This window comes from Pinus tabuliformis, chromosome 1_1 (genome assembly GCF_031772625.1).
Source record: "Pinus tabuliformis cultivar Carrire ecotype Pingquan chromosome 1_1, CPIR1, whole genome shotgun sequence".
In the NCBI taxonomy this organism is placed as follows: Eukaryota; Viridiplantae; Streptophyta; class Pinopsida; order Pinales; family Pinaceae; genus Pinus; species Pinus tabuliformis.
In genome coordinates, this window is record NC_142297.1 from 490480158 (window position 1) to 490500519 (window position 20362).

Sequence of the window (20362 nt, forward strand, 5' to 3'; positions counted from 1 at the left end):
GGGAGATTGTTGGCATTATGACTCAGGTTTGGTGCTATGGCACAGGTGTTGTCCTTGATGGCAACTCACTCAAGTGGCAAATCTCTGTTCAGGCTCTCAAAATAATAGAAAATGTGATACCCGCAGGTGAGCCTAACAAAAGTTGCGGACCCGCAGGTGCCCTGAACAAGAAGTGTGGGCATACCTGCAGGTTCTCCGAACAAAAGGTGCGGATGTCAAATTCACTCACTTTCATGCAGAGAAGCGCGTGCACGTGGGAATTTTTATGACTGGTCCATGGTATCTAGTCCGACGTGTGTGATCCTATGGTTTTGGTCCGTGGTATTGCATCTAAAATATTGAACCCCGGTTTTTGGGTCCCTTGTATTGGCTTTCTATGGTTTTGATCCATGGTTTGAGTAAGGGCTTGCCTATAAAAAGGAAAGGAGATCAATTGGCTAAGCACTTTTTATATGTTGAATATCCTAAGAGGTACAAGATCTGAAAAAATTATAATCGATTAGTGAGTTAGAGTTGAACCAGAGCATGAGAAGACAGATCAATTGAGGGGTCGTGATCTCTTTGGCGCATGATCAGATCTGTGGATCTGATAGTCTGTGGCACATTGGAGGACTGATAATTTGGCTCTATTCGGAGGTCCGCAGGTGATCCATAGCGCAGGTGCGGTGGTATGTAGCTCAGTGACAAGAGCAGGTGCGGAGGTATGCAGTCCAGTAGAACACATAGGTGCGGAGGTGCACAGTCTAGAAGAAGGCGCAGGTGCGGAGGTACGCAGTCCAGTAGAAGGCACAGGTGTGAGGTGCGCAGTCTAGAAGAAGGCACAGGTGCAGAGGTGCACAGTCCAGAAGAAGCCGCAGGTGCGGAGGTGCGCAGTCCAGAAGAAGCCGCAGGTGTAGAGGTACGCAGTCTAGTAGAAGGCGCAGGTGTGGAGATGCGCAGTCCAGAAGAAGCCGCAGGTGCGGAGGTGCGCAGTCCAGCAGACGGATCACGTGCAGAGATCCGCAGTCCAGTGAACGGAGTAGGTGCAAAGGTGTGCAGTTCAGCAGACGGATCAGGTGCAGAGGTACGCTATCAAGTAAACGGAGTAGGTGCAGAGCTACGCAGGGTAGACAAAGAAGAACTGCGGATATTCGTAGGTTTCTATTGGTGAAGTTGCGGAATTTTCTTGAAATATTTGTTGGCTGCCTTTTGTCTATTGTTGCTAAATTCTGGGTTTAGATTAGTGGTATTGCTTGTCTGGTTACTGCATTCTGAGAGGCTCATTAGTTGATTGTAAAAGGAGATTGGTTGATTCACATGTACTTGATGATGATTTGATGTTCATGGATCCAGTCTGAAAATTAATGAAATGTGGTCCTTGGAAGAAAAGAAGTAGGTCAGCACGTACGTACTCGTAGCTCAGTTAGTACAAGAACTAAGGGGGTTGTATCTCCCTTCCAGGAGAGACTGGAAACCGAGAGAGGGTTGTAGCTCTCTACATGTTGCAGCCTGCGTATTGGTAAAGGACTGCACCAGTACAGAATCATTGTAAAAGAAGTTTCTAATTGAAAGAACATAGAGACACATTGCAGAAGGTGGTTTTCACCCACATTGAGTTTCCACCTTATATCTGGTGTTCTTTGGTGTGATTGTCTGTTTTTCTTGTTCCTTTTCATTATTATATGGTACTGACATTCAAATTAATGGTCAACATCTGAAGAATAATTTAAATTATAAATCTAGAGGGAATATTGAAAAGAATTTGATAATATTGATTCACCCCCCCCCCCCCTCTCAGTATTATTTCCAACAATATTATGTGTTGTTGACTGATTCTGGTGAACCAGAATGTTATGAAGAAGTAGTGTAGGTAGAAACTAGGAATAAGTAGGAGCAAGCCATGAAAGAAGAGATGGACTCCTTAGCACATAACCAGACTTTGGACTTAGTCAGGTTTCTTGCAGGTAAAGCAACATTGTAGAATAAATGGGTTTACAGGTTGAAGGAAGAAGATGGAGGTAGAAAAAGGTATAAAGCTAGACTTGTGGTGAAGGGGTTTGCACAGAAAAAGGGTATAGATTTTTATGAGATATTTTCTCCTCTTGTAAAAATTACCTCAATCAAAATTATTTTAAGTCTAGTAGCAACTGAAGATTTGCACCTTGAGTAGTTAGATGTAAAGACAACCTTTCTGTTGGAAATAATGCTGAGAGGGGGGGGTGAATCAGTATTATCACTTTTTCATTTTCATACTCAGATATGTATACACTACTTCAGTTAAAGGAACCTGCGTGTACACGCAACTGTGTCTAATGCAACTAGCATATATCCAGTAAACTTATGATTCAGATAATCCATTAAATGTTGATCTTTAGTTAGTGCATCAGAACTTTAGTAACCATATGAACAGTAAATAGGTGTAGTAAAATAGAATAGATCATCACACACAAGAAGCACACATGAACACCATGATGTAAGGTGGAAACCCAATGTGGGTGAAAACCACCTGCTACAATTCGTCTTCTATCTTCCTTTAATAAGAAACTTCTTTTTACAATATTTCTGTATTGGTGCAGTCTTATACCAGTATGCAGGCTTCCACCTATAGAAGGCTACTACCTTTTCTCGTTCTCCATCTTCTCTTGGAAGGGAGCTACAACCCCCTTAGCTCTTGTACTAGCCGATCCTTTTACTAGTACGTAGGCGCCGGCCTACTGAATGCTCCAACTTTCACTTGTTTTCCATCCACTACTGGAAGGGAGCTACAACCCCCTTAGCTCTTGTACTAGTTAATGTACTAGTATGTAGGTGCTGACCTACAAAAGGCTACAACCTTCTCTTTCTTCCTCTAGGTACCACGTTTCATAAATTTTTAGACTGGATACTCCTGAAGCACAAAACCATAATCTGAAGGCCATGTTTCATCCAATTTTCATACTGGACCCATCAATATCATTAAAGCACAAAAAAAATCACCACATGCATCATCAATCTCTCAATCACCAAATACTGAATCACTGAACCCTGTCAACAAAAATGCAGTCACCAGAACACAGAGCAGAACGCAAAACTCTGCAACAATGTCCAGATCCAATTGTATCATCAAAATCATGCATTAGAGTGCATACTCTACTTGGAAGAGCCGAACCAGCGTGTATACTCAACTTCACCAAAGCGAACCAGTGTATATGTCATTAATTACTTACTTATAAATTCGCTGCACTTCCTAACTTCAGACATACCCAGATCATTACATATACAAGGATACTACATGTGTTAGCAACCAGATCTAGTCCATCAGATCACATAAAGATAAGTCATTATGATTAGATAAACACTGAAGCTAAACCCATTCAACCAGTCTGAATATGCAGAATACTAACACCAGTAAACAGTCACCAGAACTCAGACTTTGCATCATCAACCAGAACCACCTGTAACTTCAAATATCATAGTTTATATGGTATACGCTATTCAGATGTATCTAACCTACATATGTACGCGCTTTTATCAGATTCAACCAGCGTGTACTTCTGTAAATATTCATTCATGATTTGCAGCTATTCCAAACTTGAGTTATACCCAGATTATAATAAGCATGGTCAAACCGTATAGAGATGATTCATTCCAAGCCATTAGATCCCAATCTATCCTTAGATCTTGTTCTCCATCAACCGCTGAGATTCCTCCTTAGCTCAGATCAAGAAAAGCATCATGAACCCATAACCTGCATACTGGATCTCATACTTCATTAGATATTCAAGATTTTATGAATGCCTTTTCCTAATGATCTTCTTCTCCTTTTATAGTCTTAGGTCTTACCTAATACCATGGTCCAAAACCATTTAGAACCAATACTAGGGACCCAATACCTGGGTTCAACACTTTGGACGCAATAAGAAGGACCAAATCCCAAAATACCATAGACCAAATACCACGAACCCAAAACTTAGTTTTCCGAAATGTACGCACCTTTCCTTGCATGAAAGTGTGTGTGTATGATATACGCGCCTTTGTATATAGTGATCCTGCGTGTATACACTACTTGGTATATAGCGAACTTGCGTATATACGCGACTTGGTATATAGTGAACCTGCATGTGTACACAACTTGGTATATAGTGAACCTGCGTATGTACGCGACTTGGTATATAGTGAACCTGCGTATATACTTTTCTTTCTTCATTCTTTGTAGTCTGATCATCAATTCTTTGCTACTGACCTACTGCACTATGATCTGTCATCTGTGAGAGTTGCCATCAACGACAACACTTGTATCATAATGCCAACAATCTCCCCCTTTGGACTTTATGGCAAAGCTAACTTGTCATACCGAGAACTATCATCTTAATGAGTTGTCATTTTTCATTACATTTGAACTGATTCCTTTGAGTTGTCCTACATCCCATGTATTTTGTCACATCTTATATATCTTCTGTAGATTCATCTATTTATATATACGTGAGTTGTTCTTCTACGTGTGGGTTTCCACTAAGTACAACACATGCATCATAATGCCAACAATCTCCCCCTTTGGACTTGATGGCAACAACACCAAATCACTCTCCCCCTTTGACATCAAGGGCAAAGGGTGGACCAAGATATTCTCTTTCCTTGATAAACATTCCGTTTTCCATACTCCCCCTGAGTACCTGCTAAAATCTCTGAATGAGCTCCCCCTTTGTATATTCCAAGGTGTACCAATCTGTCCATGCTCCCTATGAGTACATGCTGAAATCTCTGCTCTGCTAAAGTGTGATGTTCATGCTCCCCTTGACTATAAGCAAGGTCTGCAAAAAGATGTTCTACAAGAAGAACATAACTCTATCATAAATGACCTTCCTATCACCAAAGACTCATACATACATCCATCTCCCAACCCAGTGGGGATATAACAATATTGACTCATCCACCCAACCAAGTGGGGATACGCCAGATACCAAATGTCTGTACATGACTGAAATATTACATCATCCTTCCCATGCATAGTGGGGGTACAAATTACATCATATGACCAAAAGGGATTCATCAAATGACTACAATAGATAGAGACAAACTATTACATCATGAGTCATGATATGACCTTTACATGACATTTATAACAGATACCAAACATCTAAATAAGATCATGATAGTCATCAGCAACTATCATACACAATGTATGATCTGCTCCATAAGCATCTGTCAACAGCATCTAGACCAACAACTTGTATATGTTCATTAATGTATAAGTCATCAACCTATAACAAGGCATGTTTGCATCAACTCATCCTTTTGAACAGAATTCTGCATATGACATACAGAATCATTCACATTATATCATATATGAAACACACCATAGCCATCTCATCAACATCAAGATCTGTATGATCCAAGTATCATCACTTGGGAACATCTACATCAATCAACATATGTAAGTATCAACCTATCATCATATAGGTAAGAACTCATCATCATCATGTCTCCAACAATGAAACTTTGAGTAATCATCCATGTATCCAGCACTATGTATCTTGAGCTCAAGATCATTTGTCAAGACTTCTTGATATCATCAACAGCAATAATCCTCATCCACATGAGTGCCAAGAACTATAGGAATCCTACATCATAATTGTATTATATGATATTTATGCATATGACGATAGCAAAATATGAGTGACTCATCATCAAGTGATGAAGTTGTGTATTCAAACTTTGTACTTCTCCTTATCCTTATGAAGATCACCATGTAAGCACCATATATGCGTCATCACAAATCTGATCTGAACATCAACTATGTAACCCCAAGAATCATATGATATTTTTTCATGGACAACTCATAACCATATCATAGCAAGATATATCATTTAGCCATATAGGCATCATCACCAAGGACTACTAACCATAATGCCAACAATGCATTATTAAAAGCATATGCTCCCCCTGAACCTGTGCCATCTTTCTTACTGTCAGATCTGATCATGCATATATCAGCAAGAAGTATCAAGGCATCATCATCATTAATTTAGGATCAAAACACTTTTAAACATCTTACAAGTGTCAAGACATTTCCACACATCATCAGCAGATTGTAACCATTATCAAACAAAGCAAATAATGGACTGAATCATATCAGACCCTTTTTCCTGAGCCTGTCCCTACTGCTTTTCCTCAAACTAACATATACGCGACTATGCAGTAACTAACTCGCGTATATACACGACCTCCCTTTATGAAACTTGCATATGAGATTTATGACACTGAAGTTTTACACTTTCAGCTCCCTCTGAGTCTGTTATGTCTGTATATTGTGATGTGCCACATCTTTCTGACTGTACTTCCTCCTTCTTCCATATCTTCAAGTGTGATGATGTTTTCTCCTTTTGGTATGGTGCATGTACTTTGCTCCTGCATTCCTTTGTTGTATGTCCAAGAGTGTTACATGCATAACATCTTACATGTTTCATATTCCTTCTGTGGAAATCAACAGCTCTGTGACCAAACATATTGCAAGCAAAGCAATATCCCTTAAATTACCTGGAACGTGATGATCTTTCTGTGTGATGGTCTTGAATCATTCTTCTTCTGCATCTGGCTGCAACATGTCCAATATTATGACATACATAACATTCAACATTATTCATCGAAGGAGTAAAATATTTTCTTTGAAGAATTTCTATCCTTGGATGTTGATGGGGTTGTCCTCTCATCTCCTTGTTGATTATTTTAGGTTTCTCACTAGAGTTCCTTGCCTCTTCTTGTGAGCTAGATTCATCTTCAACATATTCATAAAAACCAAGGCTAGTTTTGATAGCAGGAGACCTTTGACTACTAATAATATCATCCAAGATCTTAGTACTATCTTGAAATCGTAAGAGCTTATCCTTTTCTTCTAAGTTATCTTTGAGAATATTTACCTCAACCTGATGTTGCTCCTCCTTTTCATGATACTGCTTCTTCATGTTTTCTTTAGATTTTCTTCCTTCTTCCAACTGATGTCTTAGTTCAAGAACTTTGTTTTATTGTTTTTCAAGAGCTTGGAGTAGTTCTTTATTCTGCTTATTTGATTCTTCAAGATCTTCTTTTAGCGAGAGGATCGTAGCTTCAAGACTTTCGTAGTAACTGGATCTATCTCTGAGTTTCTTGATTGTTGTGCTCCTTTCATTGACTTCATTTCTTAATGATGTCACTTCATCATGCAACTTTTGACATTGATCTTCCTTGTCCTTGAATAACTTCCTTACCTTGTTTCCTTCCTCTAGTTGAGCTTTTAGGTTGGTAGCTTCTTCTTTGAAGGCACATTCCCTTTTGTTCAATAGATCTTGTTGATCTCTAATTTTGTCTGTAAGCCTTTTAAATTCTACCTCTATTTGATATCTTTCTTGCTCACCCATAAGAGAAAATTCAGTTGTTTCTCTATCACTTTCATCATCTTCAAATGGATGGATAAATGTATCACCAGAGGGTAACAAATTCATACCTGATAGTTCTTTTGCTTGTTCATCTCCATTCTGAAGTGATTATGAATCTGAAGTGCTTCTTCCACATATTCCCCAATCGATTCTCCCACTGTCATAGCTCTTCTAAGATGTATTCTTCTTCTTAGGCACTTTCTTCTTAAGCTTCTTTCCCATTGTTCTACGGATCTCCTTCAAGCGATCAAGCTTCTACCAAAGGACCTACTCTGATACCAATTGTTGGAAATAATACTAAGAGGGGGCAGGTGAGTTAGTATTATCACTTTTTCATTTTCATACTTAGATATGTATATGCTACTTCAGTTAAGGGAACCTGCGTTTACACGCAACTGTGTCTAATGCAACTAGCGTATATCCAGTAAACTTATGATTCAGTTAATCCATTAAATGTTGATCTTTAGTTAGTGCATCAGAACTTTATTAACCATATGAACAGTAAACAGGTGCAGTAAAATAGAACAGATCATCACACACAAGAAGCACACATGAACACCATGATGTAAGGTGGAAACCCAATGTGGGTGAAAACCACCTGCTACAATTCGTCTTCTATCTTCCTTTAATAAGAAACTTATTTTTACAATATTTTTGTACTGGTGCAGTCTTATACCAGTACGCAGGCTTCTACCTGTAGAAGGCTACTACCTTCTCTCGTTCTCCAGCTTCTCCTGGAAGGGAGCTACAACCCCCTTAGCTCTTGTACTAGCCGATCCTTATACTAGTACGTAGGCGCCGGCCTACTGAATGCTCCAACTTTCACTTGTTTTCCAGCCACTACTAGAAGGTAGCTACAACCCCCTTAGCTCTTGTACTAGCTGATGTACTAGTACGTAGGTTTCGACCTACAGAAGGCTAAAACCTTCTCTTTCTTCCTCCAGGTACCACGTTTCATGAATTTTTAGACTGGATACTCCTGAAGCACAACACCATAATCTAAAGGTCATGTTTCATCCAATTTTGATACTGGACCCATCAACATCATTGAAGCACAAAAAAAATCACCACTTGCATCATCAATCTCTCAATCACCCAATACTGAATCACTGAACCCTGTCAACAAAAATGCAGTCACCAGAACTCAGAGAAGAACACAAAACTCTGAAACAATGTCCAGATCCAACTGTATCATCAAAATCATGCATCAGAGTGCATACACTACTTGGAAGATCCAAACCAGCATGTATACACAACTTCACCAAAGCGAACCAGCATATATGTCATTAATTACTTACTTATAACTTCGCTACACTTCCTGACTTCAGACATACCCAAATCATTACATATACAAGGATAATATGTGTGTTAGCAACTAGATCTAGTCCATCAGATCACATAAAGATAAGTCATTATGATTATATCAACACTGAAGCTAAACCCATTCAACCAATCTGAATATGCAGAATACTAACACCAGTGAACAGTCACCAGAACTCAAACTTTGCATCATCAACCAGAACCACCTATAACTTCAAATATCATAGTTTATATGGTATATGCTATTTAGATGTATCTAACATGTGTATGTACATGCTTTTATCAGAGTCAACCAGTGTATACTTCTGTAAATATTCATTCATGATTTGTAGCTATTCGAAACTTGAGTTATACCTAGATTATAATATTTACAGAACATTTGATCTGAATTTGAAACTACTTGTAAATGGTTTGCAAGGTATTCAATTCAGTAATATACATGTTTAACAGATGTCCATGTCTTTCAGAAAAAAAAAAAAAAAAAAAAAAAAAAAAAAAAAAAAAAAAAAAAAAAACAACAACAACAACAACAAATGAAATTTTTAGTTGTTCATGACCCATTTAATTATAGCAGATTTATTTCCTTTTAGTATTTAACACACTAAAACAAATTTGTTCTGCAAAATAAATCAACCACAGATGCAAAAGAAGTTGATAAAGCAGTTCACCCTCCTGGGCTACGTCTGCTAGGTCCAAGGCTCCCAAATGGGCCTGTCCTCGTTTTAATTAAATGCTCAAAATGAATATACAGCTGAATAAAAGTCTCTACAGGTGGAATAGACTGTAAAAACGGATTCAGAACACTTGAATCCTTCAGGATTGACTACTGGTTCACCTCCAATGGGTACCTACAACTCTATACAGCTCTCACGATACTGGGCCCTGATGGCTCCTAGAACTTCCACAACGCCAAAACCTCTGCAAATGACCTCGAATGGCTATAAAACCTGTGCCAATGGCTTCAGAAGGTCGAAGAGACCCAAAATAATAAAAAAATTCGTCCAAAACCGCCTTTCCTAGCCAAAGTTATGGCCATTTACTCCCAACTGCCAGCCGGTCCTAAAAAGACTCTAGCTAACTTTAGTTGGAGTCCAGTTAACTCCGCCAATTATGGCGGGTCCACCAAATTTGGCGGTCTGCAAGAATCCCGCCAAACAAATAGTTATGGTTTAATGCAACTGGAGTTTGGGTTAAATGCATGTGATCAGTTCGTTGGCGGTTTTAGCTACATTGGAGTCCGCGCCATGACCTTCGGGTTAACTACCCGTTAAGTGTTGATTAGCCCGCTTTAAACTGAAATGTGACCACGTATAACATCCATATGCGGTGACTGTTAAACAACAACCGCGCAGTTTCAGCGTTAAGGCCCAAGGTTTTGGGGCTGCGGTCATGTGTTATGGGGGCTGGCCCCCTTCTTTTCCCGCCCCAAATGATTTTCAAACCTTAACTATAGTTCAGTGCACCCACATAACAAGAACCACTGTTGTGACCCAACGGTAAGACGGACTGCTAATACATACGAGGTTGTGGGTTCAATCCTCCATCCTCCCACAAAATTTTGAAATGCGCCACAAATATATACTGACGTCACCCTGGGCCACGTGGTGGCCTCTGGGCTTACCACGTGGTTGCCTGCCATTGATTGCCCAAAACGGAATATTCCAATGAATATCTTGTGGAATATTCTCTTTTTAAATTTTTTTTGAAAAAATTCAAAATTTCAATGTTATTAGGCAATTCTTCTTTTTGGCATAACTTTCTCATACGGCGATCGTTTTCTGAACCGTTCATGGCGCCAGAATCAGGAATACGAGCTCTATCCTATCGTTCAATTTTGAACCATTTCTAAGCACTTTCATTTTTGAGCATTTTATGACACTTGGGACATGAGCACTTGATCAACATTACATGCGTCAGTATACAGATCTAGAATAAGCATGATCAAACCGTATAGAGATGATTCATTCCAAGCCATTAGATCCCAATCTATCCTTAGATCTTGTTCTCCATCAACTGTTGAGATTCCTCCTTAGCTCAGATCAAGCAAAGCATCATGAACCCATAACCTGCATACTGGATCTCATACTTCAACAGATATTCAAGATTTTCTTAATGCCTTTGCCTAATGATCTTCTTCTCCTTTTATAGCCTTAGGCCTTACTTAATACCATGGTCCAGTACCATTTAGAACCAATACTAGGGACCCAATACCTGGGTTCAACACTTTGGATGCAATACCAAGGACCAAATCCCAAAATACCATGGACCAAATACCACGGACCCAAAACTTAGTTTTCTGACATGTACGTACCTTTCCTTGCATGAAAGTGCATGTATACGATATACGCACCTTTGTATATAGTGATCCTGCGTGTATACACTACTTGGTATATAGCGAACCTGTGTATATACGTGACTTAGTATATAGTGAACCTGCGTGTGTACACAACTTGGTATATAGTGAACCTGCATATGTACGTGACCATGTATATAGTGAACCTACGTATATACTTTTCTTTCTTCATTCTTTGTAGTCTGATCATCAATTCTTTTCTACTGACCTGCTGCACTATGATCTGTCATCTGTGAGAGTTGCCATGAAGGACAACACTTGTATCATAATGCCAACAATCTCCCCCTTTAAACTTGATGGAAAAGCTAACTTGTCATACTGAGAACTGTCATCTTAATGAGTTTTCATTGTTCATTACATCTGAACTGATTCCTTTGAGCTGTCCTGCATCCCATGTATTCTATCACATCTGATATCTCTTCTGTAGATTCATCTAGTTATATATAAGTGAGTTGTTCTTCTACGAGTGGGTTGCCATCAAGTACAACACATGCATCATAATGCCAACACTTCCCCAGAGGGATTTGGAGGAAGAGAAATATTTGTAGTAGCCACAAGGATATGTGGTAAAGAGAAGGAAAAAATAGTGTGTAGGTTGAAGAAGAGCTTGTATGGCTTAAAAAAGCTCCAAGGCAGTGGTATCTAAAATTTTACAGGTTTATGTCTGAACAAGATTATACTAGATGTCACTCCGGTCATTATGTTTATTTCAAAAGGCAAAATGACGGCAGTTATATTATATTGTTATTGTATGTAATTGACATGCTTGTTGAAGGTTCTAACATGCAGGAAATAAATGTGCTCAAAAGAAAATTGGTGAACTCATTTGCAATGAAGGATTTGGGTGCTACAAAGCAAATCCTTGGTATGATAATAACTAGAGACAAGAAGAATAAAAAATTAACATTGTCTCAGAGTGAGTACATAGAAAAGGTGTTGAAAAGATTTAATATCCAGAATGAAAAACTAGTTAGTATACCCTTGGCTAGCCATTTCAAACTAAGTAAGGAGGTGTCTCCCAAGACTCAGGAAGAAATGGTTTATATGTCTAAAGTTCCATATGCATCAACAATTGGAAGCTTAATGTATGCAATGGTTTGCACAAGGCCTGATATTGCACATGAAGTGGGAGTTATCGGTAGGTACATGTACAATCCAGGGAAAGAACATTGGATGGCGGTGAAGTGGATTCTCAGGTATTTGAGAGGTAGCACAAATCAAGCATTATGCTTTGGTGGTTCAGACATTTCTCTACGGGGATATGTTGATGCAGATATGGCGGGTGATAGAGATAACATGAGGAGCACAACAGGGTATGTGTTTACTATAGGTGGAACAACTATCAGTTGGGTTTCAAAACTACAAAGTGTATTGTTGCACTCTCAATAATAGAAGCAGAGTATGTTGCTACTACAGAGGCTAGTAAAGAAATGATTTGGTTACAAAGGTTTCTAGATGAATTGGGTAAGAAGCAGGAGTTGGGAAGGTTATATAGTGACAGCCAGAGTGCCACACATCTTGCAAAGAACTCTTCATTTCATTCCAAGACAAAACATATACAAATCAAGTATCATTTCATACGATTAGTGTTGGAAGAGGGACAGTTGAAGTTGGAAAAGATACACACTAGCCAAAATCCTACAAATATGTTAACAAAAGTTGTAACCAGGGAGAAACTGAGATTTTTCTCGGTTTCAGTTGGTCTTCAAGTATCATGATGAAGATGAGAAATAGCCAGGTCCAAAGTGGAGTCATTGTCCAGCAAATGAAACAGCGATGTTGTTGCTATAATTAGCCTCCAAGTGGGAGATTGTTGGGTGTGGAGCCTGATTATCTTCTTTATTCATAGGTATCACCACATTCAACCCCAGTTCGTTATGTGGCGACAACGTTGTCTATAATATTTGCGCTACAAGGGACGTCCAGGGGGGCGACAATGATCTTTAGGAGCCCCCCTGGTGGGGGACCAGGGGCGGCAACGACCTTTAGGATCCCCCCCTGGCAGGGGATCAGGGGTAGCACCCCCAAAACTAAAAATAGATGTAAAATTGCCTTGTAAAATGTTGTAATTTCATAGTCAATCATGGTCATTCATTAGGTGGAGATTTGACGATAGAAGGCAACCCCTCGCTATATATGAGGGAATTGCATTGCGTCTATGCAGATCTATATTCTGACTAAGAAAGAGAGAGGAGATTGTGTGAGAGCGAAGAGGGAATTACAACGGATCTGTTGTAGGTTGTATCTCTTAAGTTTGTTGGATAATATAAAAGGAACGATTGGTTGTTTCCCATGGACGTAGCCCAAATTGGGTGACCAACGTATATCTGTGTCTCTCTTGTTTTATGTGTTTTCTGTGTTTATATTTCTGCAATATAATTAATGTGTTCCATTGCTCTGTAATATATAATTTTCTAACACAACCCTTTCAGCAACAACCCACATAGCGCAAGCTGCAGTCTCACCTGAGGCAGTGTTGGGGGATGCTAGAACCAGGCTTTTGCATCCAAAGGACTATGTGATGTGTTTCTATTAGATTTAGGGCTTTTCCTAACCTTCGTAAACCCTAACCCTTAAAACCTGGAACTTACAGTAACTAACAGATAACAGATTCAAACGCCTTGTCAAATTTTCTAAACATCCATAACATCCAATAAATAAATAGATCTACTCCTTTCGTGCATCTATTAAGTAATTTTCATGATAAATTGCATAAATATATCAATAATACAGTAAATTCAGAGATACGCAATAATACACAAATATGCAAATAATGCTCCAAAACAACCTTTATTATGCTTAGATCTTCAATTACAGAATCTTTCAACCCTGCGCACACAACTGTAGGGGCTCGCACACTTAGTTGCGCACTTACCAAGGTCTTCATGCACACAGCTGCAAGAGCCTTCCCCTTCGCCTAAGTATAGAATAGACAAAACAGACCCAAAACTTGCCTATCTATTCTCTTCACTATCTCCTTATGACTCTTATATGGCTTCTTTTTATGATACTTCATTACAATACCATGGTCCGTGAACCATGGGAGGGTCACAAAATAGCTTAACTCTTAACAAACTAAGGGGCTTTGACCTTCCTAAAGCCCCTTTTGACTCCTATCGACCTTCGCTCTCCGCTCAAAATGTGAATACTCTACAATTTAACAAAATGTTTATAAAATTTAACCCCAGGGGACCTTGTCCCAACAGGCCCCCAACACAAATCCGTGACTCGTCCTAAATCACTCTGCTAGTGTTTCCTCGATCTTTGCCAGAAAACCACTGTATTTTGTCTAAAATTCTTGAAGATATGTTGTTCCCTACGTGGCGGCCTAATGAACCTCCTCAACCAGTTTCTCTGTAGTTGGACCTTCGACTGCAAAACCCATGGTTCTCTATGTCTGTTACATAGCCATCATCTTCCTCTGCACCGTCTTTGTCAACTAGATTGCCTCATCCACCCAGGACTGCGTCCTTGAGGATATCATGGATGATTTCTGATGCAGCTCATCAATCTAGGTCTGGATGAACTTTCCCTCCTGCAGTCTGGTGAACCTTTGCACTGGTGCTAAGGTCCACGTTGTTGTTAAAAATAGCAACAAGAAATGATAAAAATAGAATCCAAAAATTCCAATTTTAATTTGTTCTCGAATTAACATTGAATTTAGTCTCAACGGCTGCTTGGAAATAATTAATTAATTCATTATGGATTAATTAGTTGGAGAAATTCAAGTTAGAAGTCTTTCTGAATTCATGCAAGAGTTATCCCTTAAATTAAGTAGATTATCCCTTAATTAAGGATATAAGATTGAGTTATATTTGAGTTGCAATTAGTTAGCTCAGTTTAATGAGTTAAGTCCAGTTAAATTAGTTCCAAACTGTTTAGGGAACTAATTGTGAGTTATCAGTCAGTTGATGCATGCATGCACTCAACCAGTGTACTTGAGATAACTGAAGATTCCCTCATCAAAAATTCATGCATGTCTATTCTGAGAAAGACCTGGTTGAGTTAAATGTCAAGGACAGTGTACTATTAGTTGCATGTGTTTTCCTATAAAGGAAACTCATGCATGCAGTCAAGGTAAGGTTCCTTGAGGATTGCAGAGTTCTGACAGGGTGTAGGATCAGTGTGGGTGATCAGTCTTCCACTTGGTAACATGAGGATCACCCAGGAGAAACTGCGCAAGGAAATAGGAGCTTGGAGGGCAGAGGAGAAGGCTTGTGAGAAGCTTTGATTACCTATGAGCATCCAGGAGGATTGTACTAAGACTTGGCTAGCTATGAGAGCTAGGGCTTTGTATAATCTCTATGTATTTCCACCTTGTATGATAATACAGATAGTGGGGTTTTTAGCCGAGGCTTTCCCCTGAGTATTTTTTATGTTTCATGTGCATTGATTCTTCTTCTTCTGGTTATATGTGTTCAACTCGATCTTGCTCAATCTTTAAGCTTCCACAAATTGATAGTAGAAGTAGATTATAGTATTTTGCTTTAGTTATATTGCATTATTGGGTTAATCTACAATCAGATTTTCTACATGATCTTAGAGGTAGATTTGTAGAGAATTTGCAGGAAATTTTTACATGGTATCAGAGCCAAGTTTATCGGAGCTGTGAACAGTATACGGAGAAGAGAACTTGAAGTTTGAAGTTTGGGGTTGCAGGTGCAAATCGAATTCATATCATACTTTGAAAAAAAAAAATCGAGATGGGACATTATGCGACTAATTTCCCATCAAAGAAGTCCAAGAAGGGATCCTCGGAAGGATTGGAAGGTGAGGCATTAGCCTCTCAGTTCGAAATGGACTTCACCCTCATCGCATGCATAGTGTCATCGATGATGGGTTATGGTTGGTATCTTGACAGTGGAGCCTCATTCCACATGACCAGCGATAAAAGTTTATTTAGTTCCTTGGAGGAGAAAGACCTCAAGATGTACATAGAGATGGGTGACGAAGAAAGGTTTAGTGTTTCAGGAGTGGGCACTGTTGGTTTTCAGAGGGAGCATGGAGATTCTATCACCTTGACAGATGTGAAGTATGTGCCTGGACTAAAGAAGAACTTGGTATCGGTCGTGATGTTGGAGGACAAAGGCTACGATGTTGTCTTCAGTAAGGGAAAGGTTTTCCTTAGACACATCACCACAAGACAAGTGAAATAGATCGGTTCACAAGTTAAGAACCTGTATGCTCTTGAGGTTCAAGATGCATGCAAAGCCTTGAGGAGAAAGGCAAATGTTAGAGACTTGGTGGTTGAGAGGGAGAGTAAATTGCCTCTCAACATGCAGCCCTAGAAGAAATACTAGACAATTGTGGAGGAGCCACAATTGGAGAAGTGGGCAGAGGGATCACATGCAGCCATACCTCCAGGTTTGAGCTAGGGCAATGTGAAGTGATAGTCCCAAGAAGGTTGAAATTGGGCAGGGTCCATTGAGAATTTTTATCTCACGGATCGTACCTTGCTACGGGAGCCCAAAGTACATAGTAGCGAGAGGAATCAATTGGATTGATGTAGTCAGAGATCAAAGTGACAGAGGCTAGAGTAGTCAAATACTGAAGAGCGCAGAGAAGGATTGACAACAGTGCAAAAAGACAAAGTCAGCCAAAGCACAAATTTTTTAGTTGACAGAGGCAATAGCAGTGAAAGACTTTGATAACAAATGCATCATATTGATTTAGGTTGGATGTTTTTTTGTTTCTGGAGTTGCTGGAGCAACAACACTAGAGAGAAGTGTTGCATGCATAACATTCCAAAGGTTCATGATCAAGATCGAGTGGAATTCCTTTCTTGTTGAGAGGAAGTGTTAAAAATAGCAACAAGAAATGATAAAAATAGAATCCAGAAATTCCAATTTTAAATTTTCCTTGAATTAAAATTGAATTTAGTGTCACCAACCACTTGGAAATAATTAATTAATTCATTATGGATTAGTTAGTTGGAGAAATTCAAGTTAGAAGTCTTTCTGAAGTCATGCAATAGTTATCCCTTAAATTGAGGAGATTATCCCTTAATTGAGAAGATTATCCCTTAATTGAGAAGATTATCCCTTAATTAAGGAGATAAGCTTGAGTTATATTTGAGTTCTAATTAGTTATCTCAGTTTAATGAGTTAAGTCCAATTAAATTAGTTCCAAACTATTTGAGGAACTAATTGTGAGTTGTCAGTCAGTTGACGCATGTATGCACTCAACTAGTGTACTCCAGATAACTGAAGATTCCCTCATCAGAAATTCATGCATGTCTATTTTGAGAAAGACCCACTTGAGCTAAATGTCAAGGATAGTGTACTATTAGTTTCATGTGTTTTCCTATAAAGGAAACTCATGCATGCAGTCAAGGTAAGGTTCCTTGAGGTTTTCACAGTTCTGACAGGGTGTAGGATCAGTGTGAGTGATCAGTCTTCCAGTTGGTAATAGGAGGATCACCCAGGAGAAACTGCGCAAGGAAATAGGAGCTTAGAGGGCAAAGGATAAGGCTTGTGAGAAGCTTTGATTGCCTATGAGCATCCAGGAGGATTGTACTGAGAGATGGCTAGCTGTGAGAGCTAAGGCTTTGTATAATCTCTATGTATTTCCACCTTGTATGATAATACAAATAGTGAGGATTTTAGATGAGGCTTTCCCCTGAGTATTTTCTGTGTTTCATGTACATTGATTCTTCTTCTTTTGTTTATATGTGTTCATCTCGATCTTGCTCAATCTTTAAGCTTCCGTAAATTGATAGCAGAAGTAGATTATAGTATTTTTCTTTAGTTATATTGCATTATTGGGTTAATCTACAGTCATATTTTCTAATCTTAGAGGTAGATTTGTAGATAATTTTCAGGAAATTCTATAGTTGTAGCCCTAATCTCATTGAACTGCACCAGTTTTTCTCAGAGGTCACCTTCAATTTTCTATAAGTGTGGATCCTCCTACAATGAGGTCCACATCTCCATGGTTTGCTCAAACAATTGGCTGAAATCCTTGTCTACAGCCTCTAGTGTAATCATGTCTTCTTTAATAGAAGCCTCGTGCTGCTCTTTGACTTGCGTAGGAGTAGTTGGTTGCATCTTAAGTTGAAGCTCGGAGATCTACAGCTACAACTCAAAGCGAACCTTGCCAATTTCCCCCTTTGACTCTTTTACCATAGCAACTAACTTCTTTATTTTCTTTGCGAATGGTGCTTCTACTGGAATCTGGAGCTCAGGAAGCTCACTCCAGGCCTTCGTTATTGTTGCTTCCAGCTGTTGACTACGTGCAATGACTTCTTCTCATTCCTTGAATGCCTGCGCCTTTTCCTCAAACATTTCGTGGTTGTTGGTTTTGACTCCATTGATAACCAGTAATGCTCATTGTTCACAAACTCTGAGCTCATCTGAGACGCTTTGATGCAACTCATGCAATGTTTGAATGGGGAGCGCTGCAAGGTTAAGGCTCAAATTCTTCAGATGCAATAGGTGCTCCCTGTCCTCTAAAGTCTCAAAGTGCAAAGATCCCTTTGGTAACTGTACTGCATAGAGGTCTATGGTGATCTCTGTTGTTGAAGCTATCGTGCTCACTTACTTCAGGCTCACTTGAGTTAGGCTCGCTTGTCCTACGCTCACTTGAATTACCCCTATCTATACCTGCAATTCCCTCAAGCCCTATTGTACCTTATCCAATTCCTGATAGTATTGGTCTTCAATGTGGTTCCAAATAGTCGTCGTTGCATTACAGGAAACATCACTGATCTCGTCCAGGTCCCCCTCCATGAGGACCAATGGTGTCACGCTCACAGACTTGTCGGGCTTCTGCTTCTTGCACGGTCCCATGGAGTTGCGCTTCTACCTCCTCTTGAGTATGAAGGGGGACTCCAAGTTTGTGCCCCCTTCCTCTTCATCCTGAGTCTCGAACTCCACATCTATGCGCTCTAGTTCTTTGAGGTCAATAGTGGCCTGTGAGGTTGATGATTTTTCCTTTGGCACATCCGTCTCTTTTGCAGAGACTTTTTCTTTTGCTACTTCTCTCTCCTTTGTAGAGGCCTCTTTCTACTACATGGCATTTTCTTTTTCCTCAGCCTTTTCTTTCACAGAAGCCTTCTATGCTTCTTTCTTCTTGTCTTTCTCTGTTGCTTTCGTAGTTGTGCCTTCAGCAACTTTACTAGTTCCTATACTTGTGTCAGATGGGGTGAGCCAGTCACTCAGCCATTTACTGACGACCCCCATACTATCATCTTCGGTGACATAGTATTCCAAATTATGCCACGTGGCCGTGGCATCTTTCTTCACATGGATAGACAAATTATCAAAATCTGCCTTGAAATGAGAAATGTTATCATATTTTGCATGCAATCTTGGTGATAATTGTGGTTGTTGGTTAATCACCATCCTCAACTCAGCTTCAAATAGGACCCAAAATATCTTTGTCTCTATGATGCGCTCAGGGTCCTTTCTCACCCATAGCGAGGCGAATTTTGCAACCTCCAATAGGTTTGGATCATGTTGTGGGAACTGGCTTTCCTCCGATGTCCTCCATGCTACCAGCACGATCAACAAAAGTAGCCATACGAAGTGGAATGCCTTGTCACTATACTAGGCGTCTTTAAAATCCTCCTAGAACTCATGACATAGATACTGAGCCCAAGTATATTAGACTCCTTCAGCGCACTGCAGAGCCAAATATAATATTGGTGTCGACACTCCATCAATATTACACTTCCTCATGATCTTCCCAGCCAATATTTATGTAGAAAAATTTACAACACCATCTGATATGGAGCTAATCGCATAGTTGTGCAACTTCTTCACCAGCGCAAAGTCGCTCTTCATCTGGTCTACCAAATTCTTCTCCTGCATTTTCCCCACAAAATGATCTGTAGGGTCTACTCCTTAATAAGGCAACGATGTTATCCGATGAATTAGCATATCAGTAATTGGAATGGGCCCTCCCAACAAAAGGCACCCATCATGAACCAGCGTCAATAATTGACGCACACAGATAGTGTTAATGGTGTTGCGACTAAAATGTGGCACCCACAACATATTTAGCAACCTCGCATGCTCAAATCCAACTACCCACTTCTTTGGATTGAATCGTGTAACATTCGACTCCTCATCGTATACTTTCTTCAGGTATTTGCTTAGTTCCAACTGTGGGAACTTCGCGTGATACCCTAGGTCCCATTCTTCCATCTTCAAAAATGGTATTCGAGCCAGCAGATTGCCCTCAAAAGGTACATTCTCCAATAGCAATGGTGTGGAGACTTGAAACTTCACCAAATCCATGTATTTAGTAACTTTGGTCGTGGATTTCCTAGGTGGTACATAAGGCGGTAGCCGAGTAATCAGCACGGCTTCATCTGCAT

The 20362-nt window shown here is 39.6% G+C and overlaps 1 pseudogene; it reads right to left on the bottom strand.

The window, feature by feature from the left end:
• LOC149213923 (protein DETOXIFICATION 16 pseudogene) overlaps window positions 1–19385 on the bottom strand; it is a 30467-nt pseudogene extending 11082 nt beyond the window's left edge.
• Between the last annotated feature and the right edge of the window lie 977 nt (window positions 19386–20362).